Source organism: Schistocerca cancellata, chromosome 3, assembly GCF_023864275.1.
Source record: "Schistocerca cancellata isolate TAMUIC-IGC-003103 chromosome 3, iqSchCanc2.1, whole genome shotgun sequence".
NCBI lineage: Eukaryota > Metazoa > Arthropoda > Insecta > Orthoptera > Acrididae > Schistocerca > Schistocerca cancellata.
The window spans coordinates 158,267,540-158,281,253 of record NC_064628.1 but is presented as its reverse complement, the minus strand read 5'-3'; positions in this window follow the sequence as shown (position 1 = coordinate 158,281,253).

Below are 13,714 nucleotides of genomic sequence, written 5' to 3'. Positions count from 1 at the left end.
TGAGGCGTGAATGGAAATTTGGATTGAGTCGGCAGGCGTGTTAGGGTAGTGTGTGCAACTGCTCAAGTCTTTATGCCAGTATGGTATAGTGTTTAGTGTGTCTGGTTAGTGAGCAGGGGACCTGGGAGCGAATCCTGGCCTTCGCATAAACTTTCATTCGTCGCTTCGGTCTGCATATACACATTATAGATGTTTGAGATTTGAAAAGGCTCCGGAACCATATAGTTTCATTTGATTAATCTTAAAAAATCTCAAAGTATATGTTTTGCATGTGGGAATGGCACCAGGTTCAACCGAAGAAAACAAACTGATTTTAGGAATGAGATTTTTCACTCTGCAGCGGAGTGTGCGCTGATATGAAACTTCCTGGCAGATTAAAACTGTGTGCCCGACCGAGACTCGAACTCTGGACCTTTGCTTTTCGCGGGCAAGGGCTCTACCAACTGAGCTACCCAAGCACGACTCACGCCCCGTCCTCACAGCTTTACTTCTGCCAGTACCTCGTCTCCTACCTTCCAAACTTTACAATAGCTATTCTTCGAACCTTGCAGAACTAGCACTCACGGAAGAAAGGATATTGCGGAGTCGTGCATGGGTAGCTCAGTTGGTAGAGCCCTTGCCCGCGAAAAGCAAAGGTCCAGAGTTCGAGTCTCGGTCGGGCACACAGTTTTAATCTGCCAGGAAGTTTCAAACTGATTTTAATTCCAACGACCGCCATCCAAAGTCTGTACTTTCGGGCGTTGACACCGGTTGCTGTGAGACCGCGTACCTACTGGTGTACTGATTTGAAAAGACCGGCCTACATCGTCCGATATCGGTCCCACTGTGAGAGCACCGTAACGCGACGACGGCGGCGATCAGGCGCGCACAGAAGAAGGAAGGTAGGTTTTAACGTCCCGGCGACATCGAGGTTATTACAGACACGGCACAAGCTGGGATTGTGCCAAGGATGGGGAAGGAAATCGGTCGTGATACTAAAAGCAACCGTCCAGGCACTTGTCAGGAGAAATTTAGGGAAGTCCCGGAAAACCTAAATCAGGATGGCCGGAACCGGGTTTGAACGGTCGTCCTCCCAACTGCGAATCCAGGCCGCTAACCACTCCGCCAACTCGCTCGGTCATTCGAGCACAGGCGTGTCGGTGTTTCACCCTTACAGCACGAAGCGTTTCCGTGGCTCATCTCGGCAATAAATGTAACAATACTTTACCGCATTACGTGTTACAATTAACTGTACACTCTAACCTGTTAAAGAAGATACACCGCTTGTCTTCCATGCATTTTGATGCCATACTGCAATCGTCCTTGCAGTGAGTTGCGAATTCTCTCAAACACCCCACGATAATCTCGACCACTTTGACAAGACTAAGCCAGTTTTTCAGTAGAGTAAACGCGAGTGCTGTAGACTTCGCTTTTGAGATAACTCTGCAACTTCACTCGGGCTTGTTCACAACCTTTTATCATGACTCGTCTGCAAAAGGGGTTCGGTTATGCACAGTTGCATTCGCGCCCTATACTCAGTAAACAGCCAGCCTAAGTACAGCAGTGAATGAATTCAAGTATTTGTCTAAATCACGATCGTTCACAAATGATTTACACCGACAACAGTTTAGAATGAAAACGTTTTTATTTTACTAAATCACATCCACAAAACAAACTGATGGCCACGTGGTACTATGTCGGCGGCTCTTAGCCACACCGATCTTACCTCACCGATGGACAACGATCAAAAGACCACGACCTTTGTCCACTATCCTCTGTCCTATGTGCGGTCACGTGACACTACATTAGTCAAATATATTATTTCTAAACATGGCCATCGTGCACAATGTTACAATATTAAAATACGTAAAACTAAATACCTTATATTATTTTGTAGACAATCATCAGATTATTTACATATTTAAGGGCACTCCACTTTTTGGGAGTTTCACCCCTCTTCTTTTGTTTAATCAGGTCTTTGCCTAAAAGTAGTGGCATACGAAATACTCGTTTTGCTCTACATAGATCGAAAACTGAACAGTACCTTCACAATAAAAGACAATAACTTATTATGCAGAGGTTCTCAAATATCCTTACAACTTAATTTTTATATAAAACATGTTTTTTAAAGCCCAAAATATTATCCTTGCTACTATGCTTTAAATTTGAGTTTTGAACTATTTTGAAGAGCTCTTATGTTTATGGAGTACTCCTATTTCAGTGATCAGATACCCAGCAAATCCAATGATTAGCAAGACAAGCACACCTTACATTATTAATATATGTACCAAGTTATGCACTGAGGCATAGGCAATTATTTAACTAAATAATTCATGTGAAACTGTTATAACCTGCCTCCTCTCTTTATCAGAAGGTTACTCCATAAATATATTGACTTTTGCTTGCTACACCCCAACTGTTCTTCCACAGTAAACATTACCACATCCAGCAAATTAGTTATACTATAACAGTATCCCTTGTAACCTTACAACTCTAAAAAGACACATCAAAGGAATTGGTCGAGATGTAGACCCTGGTTGACCTACCCTTGCTGGATGATATCGGCGCATTAGATGTCGCCTAACTACACAACTAAGTATGCCGGTTGTAACCTCCCCCTCACTTATCGACCTTAATGACAGTGAAAAATTAAACCGCGTGTACCTAATGGAAATTTGGGAAAAGCAATCGTCACCGAAGTTAATTTGTCGGTAAAGAGGGAGGAAAGGGTTACATCTAAAAGAAAGGAAAAATGCAAATGAAACTGGTGGAAATTAATTTTGAAAAGGGGTAAAGTTAATAAAGAAAGTAAATGTGCGGCCGTTACGTTAACAATTAACTAGCGGTAATTAGATATTTGAGATTTGAGGGAAATTACGGTCGCCAGTCCTAAGGACAATTACTATAGTAACTGAAAAAGAAAGATTATTACACATATAATTAGCACTAGAAGCGTGGCAACTGAAGGTTGACAAGTGTAGTGTGAAAACTGAAAGTTTGTCAGAAGTAATAAATTTCGCTACACTCTGACTTAATTTAGCAAAAGAATTAATAAAACCGGAAAATCGAAAGTTAATTTAGTGACTGAAGTTAATAGTGAGCTTTCTTTCTGGAGCACATCGAAATTCAGTAAAATACGGTTAGTCTTGGACTACCTCAACAATCATTTCAAAAGCTACTTGAATCTACGCAATTTAGAAATAAGGGATTTAACTTTGAACTTGAATTAAATGATTCTGAACAATTAACAGTAGTAAAATTTAGTACGTACCAAGCTGAGCTGCAGTCACAGGTAACTAAAATACGGTAACAAAACTCGCACTCTTAATTTGTGCTTGTGTAATCTGAATATTGTAGCCAGCTATGAATACCTTAACTGAACTTTGAAATTAAAGCAGTGAAATAGGATAATGTTACTTTAATGCTGGCGTTTGAATTCCAACGACACTCGGGTTCATTCCGGAAATGGAAGGGACCCTGCTTGGTAATGCAGTTGGGCCAATGAGCAACAAAGGTTCATGCTAAGTTGCTGTAATTTTGTGATTTGAACCGTTTTAAAAGCTGAGGTCTGCCATACAGTTCTAAAACTTTACGTGCTTCCAGTCTTCCTTGTTGGTTGATTGAAGGTTTGAAGCCGTCGATCGAGGAGGTGGCGACAGTCACTCATTGTCGGCCGTCGCTTTTGCAGAAGCTGGATGTTGGCGCGCCTTCTTCTCGACACGGTCACCAGACGAAACGGGCTCTTGATAACGCGCTAGCTAATGTTTCCCGTCCGCGACACCATGTCAAAAACTATCATCGCAAGTCGAGCGCAATTACATGCTGCCAAACCCCGAAAGCGCGGCAACTCGCGGGAGCTTCACACAACACACCTGCTCCACTCGCTACTCCCGCCACACTCTCCCTCTGCCCGCGCTCCACGCGGCAGAGTTCACGCTACCAAAGATCCTACACACTTTGATTCTTCACACGACCTATCGATGTAATCGTTCGATAGCAGTTTTCCCTAGGCAAGACCCAGCGTAAAAATACAAATAATATTTACGAAACAAACCAATTATACATCGACATAAATGCATAAATATATATATACAAATAGTAAAACAATTACAATATGCAAAGACACAGAAATGTCATATATTCAGGTAACAAAAATAAGTAAAACAAATTTATAGTACAATAGATGGAAATAGGAGGATATGCATTTCTGGGGTTACACGGTATCCCAGAATGCATCTGCAACATTTTTCTACCATGAACTATGGGCGCAATTTGAACTCAACTGGATACGAAAATAATGGAAAAAATAACATTTAAAATACATCTTTACAAAATGACATAATATTTCATTTACGGCTATCATTAATACGGATCTCTGGCTAATCCGGATCTCTGGTTAATCCGGATCTTCGTATGATGGTCCGGACATAACAACAGCAACAACTGGCGACGAAAATCATTAAATTTCAATTAAAATTTAGCAGAAAGGTAAGAAAACTTCCGTATTTTGCAACTGTAATTTATTCTTTAGTACCATACTATATGGTAAAGGTACTATGCAGAATATCTCTGAGCAGCAAGAGCTGTCAAGAAGAACTGAACATGATTATTAACATATAGCAAAACAGTGATGCAGCAGCGACATAGGACACAAACTACATGGAATTATTAAAAAGGACGTACAGACAAAAGACAGCAAATTAAGTACAATATAATAATACCAATAAATAACAATGACACACAAAGGATACTCACACCAGAAAACACACATATCAACAAAAAATGGCACGCCATTACATTATAACTACCTCAGAAACAAAATTATTATCTTTAAAAACATAAAATTAATGTTTCCTGTAATACAAGTAGCGCAGTAAAAAAGAAACTAAAAGCAGTGATAAAAGCGAAAGATAGTTACAACAGTTCAGAAATATATGAATTTACATGTAATAGCTACAATTCTAAATATACTGAGGTGACTCCAAGAAAATTTAACACTAGGCGCAAATAATATATAAGGGCACTGCTGAGTGAACGTATCCTCTCCAAATATGCCCAACATATAATAATAAAATCCCATAACAACAAAGCAAAGCGAATGCTCACTCTACAGGAAGAATACTTCACACAGAAGGGCATAAATAAAAACTGAAAATACTCTCAACGGAAAGAAGAACAAAAACAGAGGACCAATACTCAAAACAAATCCACAGTCTACCATAAAAATATGTATGTATTAGTGTCAATGACATAAATGACAATGACACTGCCTACGGCAAGATTTCTGATTACGAAATTGTCGCCACTGGAGACTATGACACAAGTGATGATCGGTTACATGACGATGTTGGCTCCAAACAGAACACGTTCTGACACTCACAGAGACCACATTGCTGCTGGACAAGATAATGGTTCATTTGTAAAGCTATGTCGAAATAATTTCTGCCTCAATACTGCTGGTGAACTTTTACGTGATCCTGCTCCACATTAATGACACGAAAATCTATTAAAACTGGCGGCGGGGCCAGGGATTTTCTCTGCCCCTTAATGACTGGGTGTTGTGTGCTGTCCTTACGTTAGTTAGGTTTAAGTAGTTCTAAGCTCTAGGTGACTGATGACCATAGATGTTAAGTCCCATAGTGCTCAGAGCCATTTGAACCATTTTTTTTTATTAAAACTGGACTTATTTGTCACCTGAGGTCTTTATTTCTGAAAATAGGCTTTTTTACTGCATGTTGATCGCTAGTTTTTATTTTAAAACGTTCGTTTTCGAGCAAAGTCGTCCGTCTTCAGATCGTATTTCGTAGCTACAGAACAACCTGTCCTAATAGAACTACCAGTGACTGCCACATACTGACGTTACCCTGTAACGACGACGTATGATCTGAAAACGTAAGAAATTGCTCGAAAACGGTGATTTTGAAATAAAAAACAGCGCTTGACAGAAATAAAAAAGTGTCTCAATGAAACTGATTGCTTCAACTTATAAAACTCATTTTAGTTTTTCAAAATTTGTTCAAATTTTTTTTAAAATAATGTGTAATTTGTAAGGTAACGTGAAATATAGTTAAATATTTTTATGGCTTTCTAAGTTTTTGTTCTGAATTTCTAGATTATTCCGTTTTTGATCATCCGAGCAACCTACAGTCCCACTTTGTTCGGATAAGTAAAGTTCCATTGTATTTGTCGTATAAGTTTCCGTTATTAAAATGCTTTCATATCACTGTGCGATGGACTGACTGTGAGTGTGAAGCCTGGACATACTGGAAACGAAAACTCCGACTGTTTGTCGCATATTTGCGTTTGAGCTGCATTTCATGAGAGTTGGCGAGCTCTTGTCTCGACTATAGTGCGTTGCGGGGAAGTATCACATGGGAGATCCAAACCACAATCGAAGTGTTATCTTATGGTCATAAAGTACTACTATGTATAGCGCAATGCAAACACAGTTGGGTTTATCGTGTCTATGTGATTGTCTATTGGCCCGTATTACGTGTAACAATGTAGAGGCACAGAAGTAACAGGACGTAGGCTGTGGTCTATGTCCGTAATAGAATTCCCATCTTCTTTCATTTTATCCAGAATACCGACGTCCCAGGAATTCAGTTCGGCGGTAGCCATGGCTGGAAGAGATTTGTGACATACATGGACAGCTCTATACCTGTTCTATAACTGTACTCACTGCGACCTCACCTCGGGCCTCAGTGTCTGTATTTTAAGGCCTTGCATCAACATGATCCGTTTGCATCCTGGTCATGTAGCAGAATAGCCATGACCTTTTAATATCCTCATTTATGAGTTACTCAAAGCATTCTAGTATAGTCTAGATGGCTGCAGTCGTAGACTCTCCTTAATGCCTTAGTGCGGATTAGTGAGCAGACAATTCTGTACACTGATGACCCAATACATTATGTGTGTTGGGATGTGGCGGCTGTTTTCGCCTATCTTTGGCTTTAAATTCGGATCCTAGCTTCTGCGTCAGATCTATTTGCTGTTTCTTCCCCTCCCCATTCCCCACTTCCTTCCATGCTCCCTCCTCTTGTTTGGAGATGAGTGGTATGGATCTGGGTGATCTTAAAAATAATGCTCACAGGTTAGGTTGATGCTGCATGTTAGCCGGTTAAGTAAATATAATTATTTGTGTTGCACCCTGTGCTTCTGTGAGTAAATGCGTTGGTTACTTTCGCCAATTCCTATGGCTGTCGGTACATTTATAACCTCGGCTCTAAATTCGGGTCTCCTTTCCCCCTTTCCCACCTTTTCTCCCCCCTTTCCATCCCTTCGTCCTCAAACTCCTCTTCCTCCCCCCTTCCACCACATTTTCCGTACGTCCCGGTGTCGGGTATATTATAATAATTCAGATTATTCTTGCACTTTACAGTACTACTGTTCAGAGGATTCCTTAATATGATATGTATCCATTCCTGCGATCCATTAATCAGGTTATCTTAATTTACCTGTCTGTTATTAGGCTTGCCACAGGGGAAAAAATATCAATTTTTTTCTCATGCTAGGTTACTAAATGTGAGAGTGGTGTATTTTGGGTTCTTGGTCATTACCACATAGATTTTTGGTTTTACATCTGACGTCCTCAAGTTTTACATCCATGAAGCTATGTTTTAAGGGTGAAGCACTATTTTAAACTTTTGTTAGAAATATGCTGTTGAGTCAATGTTTTAAAGTTCAGTTAATGATTTCTTCTCTACACTCATTTTTTGCTTTACAAACGTAAATTAAATATCTACTTGTAAAGATTTTTACTTGTATTTAAAAGCCATATTTTGTAATGCTTGTCATCACTTTCTAAGAAACGTAAAAGTGAGAAAAATACATACAAAATTAAAGTGGTCCTAGACAGTGCAGTACCGGTAAGGGCTCCCCCCCCCCCCCTATCCTAGTTTTCTTAATATGTTCCACACTTCGATATCTCAGTTAGGTGAATGAAGTTCAGCCCCGTACTGCTTCATACTAAAGATGTGTTGAACCACAATGAACATTGATTTGGCTGTCGTAATATATGTTATTGTGTAGCTTATTAGTACGTGTATGTACCAGTTGCCATCAGTTATATTTGTACTGTGACACAGTTTTGTAATGTACAAAGAGTTTACGCTGATTTGACAATGAGCGTAGGCTGTAAACTACTCATCAGGTAATAAAGGAAATAAATATTGCAACTTTGAGGATTCTTTGCAATTTGTCTCATAATTTGGCAAAACAATATGATTGAATGCCGCATGGTAGCATTACAGGAACGTGACACGGTTAGGAGAAAGTATAAGCGGAGCACACACGAATGGAGAGTGATTCTAGCTGCCATACTGCCTGCAAGTGGGGAATTCCATTGACATAAGAGACTTCGATAAAGGACCCACTAATTTTTCTGTTTCTGATTTTGAGGACTACGCCTTATCTTCAGAACACCTCTCTACTGTCGCTTAAATTACCTTCATCACTCCCAACCTGCGGGCAGTTAACAAGTTTTCACGAATAAGTGATTCATTGATACATTTTACCACTGTGGCACTCAAATAATATTTAATTTACGTAACGGTTCATGTACTATCAAATGGCAGCAGTTTAATACATTTTGTTCCAACTACAATCAGTTCATCTTACATTATGTAACTGAATATCTAATATCCACAAATTCCAAAAAGGGTCTGCGTGCACTCTGTCTTCACTCATGCCAGCCTACACAAAAAGTTAATAAGTTGTTTCATATTTCTTTTTAAATGCGTAAGACGATGAATTTTAAATGTGTGAGAACATGTTTATCGAAAAAAGGACAGCATAACTAATTTGAGAAATTTTGTTTAATCATTTATTTAAACGTTTAAAGCATAAACAGTCTTCAGTACGGTTACCAGGATACACGGTACGTATCACATGCAGGTATGTTGCGAACGACCACGTCAATGTTGACTCTCTCACCTGTTCGCATTGTGCAGATGCTAATAGGAAGACCTTGTTTAACTCGTGCACGGCAACGATTGCAATTGGGATTTCTCGTGTTTATTTGTTAAAGTGGGCTACAATAATTCACAATGAATCTCGACGTAGTCTGCACAAGCCAGTAATGCTGGAAACTGGTATAACAGCAATGATAAAAGTATTGAATAGTGATTACCTTACTCATCCCACTTGGTGCAAATAAAGCGTGAGTCTGCTTCAGTTTGTACACGTACCAAACAGGTAGTTGTGTAATTTCGATTTTGTGACGAAGAGAGTTATCATCTGTGAACAGTGATTTTTCCTTGCTGTGTAAATGGAACCGATAAATCAATTTTGCATTAACTATCTTCTCCGTTCTTTATAGAACATTTTATACATTTCTTTTTTTTTCCTTTGATGTTCGAGGCTGAGATTGGTTTGCAGCAGAGCGCCATTCCTCTCTTCTGTTTGCCTTCTCTTCATTTCCACGTACGTTTTACATCCAGCATCATTCATGATCTGTTGCATGGTCGCCCCCGCCGATTCCTGCAATCAATAGCTCCTTCTGCTATTGTTCCAATGATATTGTTTTGTCTTAGCATGTGCCCTACAAGTTTGTCCGTTCTTGTTTGGATGTGCTTCCACAGGGATCTGGTTTCCTGTACTCTTCTACTCACCTCTTCATTTGTTACTTTGTGTTTGCAGATGATCTTCATCATCCTTCTATAGCACCACATCTCCAGGGCCTCTCTCTGTCTTCTCTTCTCATTGTCCAAGTTTCACATCCATATAGCGCCACATTCCAAACGAAAGCTTTCGTGATACGTTTCCTTATTTTCAGACTGATGTTCTTGCTGGTAAGTAAGTTCCTCCTCACATTAAATGCAATTTTGGCCTGTTGTATCTTGCTCACAATTTTTTTCCGGCTTCTACCATCGATTGTGATTTTGCTTCCCAGGTAGGTAAATTCCTTTATCGCTTCCAGCTTCTCTCTTCCAGTTCTCCTTCTCAGAGGTTCATATTTTGCTTCTGTACTGCATACCATCAGTTTAGTCTTTTTCTTGTTTATTCTCATTCCATATTGATTGCACAGAATCGTTTACATGGTTCTGAGGACTTCCACTAGATATTCTTTTGTCTCCGTGACTATAGCAATATCATCTGCATAGCGTAGCATGTCTGTATTCTGCTCATTAATTTTGATCGCCACCTCAGTAATTTCTCGAACTAGGTCTATAGCTTCCTGGATGTAAGCACTGAATGTAAGATGATAAATAGCACATCCATGTCTTACCCCATTTCTAATGTTTGCTTCTTGTTCCTGGTGACAGTTCCTAATCACTGCCACCTCATTCTTATGGAAAGTGAGTATCACACGGATGTCTTTGTACTTCATTCCACTTTTCCTCGGCACTCTGAACATCTCTTGCCAGATAACGTTATCAAATGCCTTTTCCAGGTCTACAGAAGCAATACAAGTTGGTTTATTTTTCTGTAACAGATTTTCGTTGAGGAGTCTCAGTGCCACAATCGCTTCTCTTGTTCCCAATCCCCTTCTGACATCAAACTGATTTTCACTCACCATATCCTCCACCTTCTGTTCATATTCCCTTCAGAATTATTTTTATACGTTACGAATGAAAAACCACGAGATATTTGTTTAACAATCTATAATATTTATTATTTAACTAACGGATTTTCGGCTGTTAAACCATCATCAGGTGTAGTGGTGAACTTTGCGAGAGCAAAGAATTTAAAGCAGGTGTATCTCAAGTGTCTGTCAACTGGCTGTCAGAGATGACAGTAATATTCGACTCTCAGTTGCAATATTCTACTTGTTTAAAAGAAAATTACCTTGTTCAGTCTTTCCCTTGGGCTCCGTAACAAAGTCTACGATATTTTGCTGAATTTATTTTTCTTCTGTGAACAACTGTTGTAATTTGCTATTTACTTCAATTACTCAGTGTGTCACATATTTTATTCATGCTGAACAATTTTACTTGACATTTTATATAACTTATTCTGCTCACTTTCGCTTATATCGACTGTTAATAACTGTCACCTTTGAGAGACACTTTATATGCAGCTACTTCAAAATCTTCGTTCTCACAACGTTCATAGCCACACATATTAATCTTGTACCTGATGATGACTTAACAGCTGAAAACCGTTTAATTAAATAACACCTTACACAAATGTGTTATTTCTGTTCGCAGAGTCAGCTTCGACTGGTAGTTATAGTATCCTGAGTTATGCAGATTTATCTCTTTTTAATAATGGTTCAAATGTAGTTGTTGTGGTCTCCAGTCTTGAGATTGGTTTGATGCAGCTCTCCATGCTACTCTATCCTGTGCAAGCTTCTTCATCTCCCAGTACGTACTGCACCCTACATCGTTCTGAATCTGCTTAGTGTATTCATCTCTTGGTCTCCCTCTACGATTCTTACCCTCCACGCTGCCCTCCAATACTAAATTGGTAATCCCTTGATGCCTCAGAACATGTCCTACCAACCGATTCCTTCTTCTAGTCACGTTGTGCCACAAACTTCACTTCTCCCCAATCCTAATCAATACCTCCTCATTAGTTATGTGATCTACTCATCTAATCTTCAGCATTCTTCTGTAGCACCTCATTTCGAAAGCTTCTATTCTCTTCTTGTCCAAACTATTTATCGTCCATGTTTCACTTCCATACAAATACTTTCAGAAACGACTTCCTGACATTTAAATCTATACTCGATGTTAACAAATTTATCTTCTTCAGAAACGCTTTCCTTGCCATTGCCAGTCTACATTCTATATCCTCTCTACTTCGACCATCATCAGTTATTTTATTCCCCAAATAGCAAAACTCCTTTACTACTTTAAGTGTCTCTTTTCCTAATCTAATTCCCTTAGCATCACTCGACTTAATTCGACTACATCCCATTATCCTCGTTTTGCTTTTGTTGATGTTCATCTTATATCCTCCTTTCAAGACACTATCCATTCCGTTCAACTGCTCTTCCAAGTCCTTCGCTGTCTCTGACAGAATTACAATGTCATCGGCGAATCTCAAAGTTTTTATTTCTTCTCCATGGATTTTAATACCTACTCCGAATTTTTCTATTGTTTCCTTCACTGCTTGCTCAATATACACATTGAATAACATTGGGGAGACGCTACAACCCTGTCTCACTCCCTTCCCAACCACTGCTTCCCTTTCATGTCCCTGTACTCTTATAACTGCCATCTGCTTTCTGTACAAATTGTAAATAGCCTTTCGCTCCCTGTATTTTACCCCTGCCACCTTCAGAATTTGAAAGAGAGTATTCCAGTCAACATTGTCAAAAGCTTTCTCTAAGTCTACAAATGCTAGAAAAGTAGGTTTGCCTTTCCTTAATCTAGCTTCTGAGATAAGTCGTAGGGTCAGTATTGCCTCACGTGTTCCGATATTTCTACGGAATCCAAACTGATCTTCCCCGAGGTCGGCTTCTACCAGTTTTTCCATTCGTCTGTAAAGAATTCGCATTAGTATTTTGCAGCCCCAAGGCCGTCAGTAGTTCTAATGGAATGTTGTCTACTCCCGGGGCCATGTTTCGACTCATGTCTTTCAGTGCTCTGTCAAACTCTTCACGCAGTATCGTATCTCCCATTTCATCTTCATCAACATTCTCTTCCATTTCCATAATATTGTCCTCAAGTACATCGCCCTTGTATAGACCCTCTATATACTCCTTCCACCTTTCTGCTTTCCCTTCTTTGCTTAGTACTGGGTTTCCATCTGAGCTCTTGATATTAATACAAGTGGTTCTCTTTTCTCCAAAGGCCTCTTTAATTTTCCTGTACGCAGTATCTATCTTACCCCTAGTGAGACAAGCCTCTACATTCTTACATTTGTCCTCTAGCCATCCCTGCTTAGCCATTTTGCACTTCCTGGCGATCTCATTTTTGAGACGTTTGAATTCCTTTTTGCCTGCTTCATTTACTGCATTTTTATATTTTTTCCTTTCATCAGTTAAATTCAATATTTTTTCTGTTACCCAAGGATTTCTACTAGCCCTCGTCTTTTTACCTACTTGATCCTCTGCTGCCTTCACTACTTCATCCCTCAGGGCTACCCATTCTTCTTCTACTGTACTTCTTTCCCCCATTCCTGTCAATTGTTCCCTTATGCTCTCCCTGAAACTCTGTACAACCTCTGGTTCTTTCAGTTTATCGAGGTCCCATCTCCTTAAATTCCCACCTTTTTGCAGTTTCTTCAGTTTTAATCTACAGTTCATAACCAATAGATTGTGGTCAGAGTCCACATCTGCCCCTGGTAATCTCTTACAATTTAAAACCTGGTTCCTAAATCTCTGTCTTAGCATTATATAATCTATCTGATACCTTCTAGTATCGCCAGAATTCTTCCATGTATACAACCTTCTTTCATGATTCTTGAACCAAGTGTTAGCTTTGATTAAATTATGCTCTGTGCAAAACTCTATCAGGCGGCTCCCTCCTTCATTTCTTAGCCCCAATCCATATTCACCTACTACGATAAATAGTTTGGACAAGAAGAGAGTAGAAGCTTTCGAAATGTGGTGCTACAGAAGAATGCTGAAGATTAGATGGGTAGATCACATAACTAATGATGAAGTATTGAATTGAATTGGGGAGGAGTTTGTGGCAGAACTTGACAAAAAGAAGGGACTGGTTAGTAGGACATGTCCTGAGGCATCAAGGGATCACAAATTTAGCATTGGAGGGCAGCGTGGAGGGTAAAAATCGTAGAGGGAGACCAAGAGATGAATACACTAAGCAGATTCAGAAGGATGTAG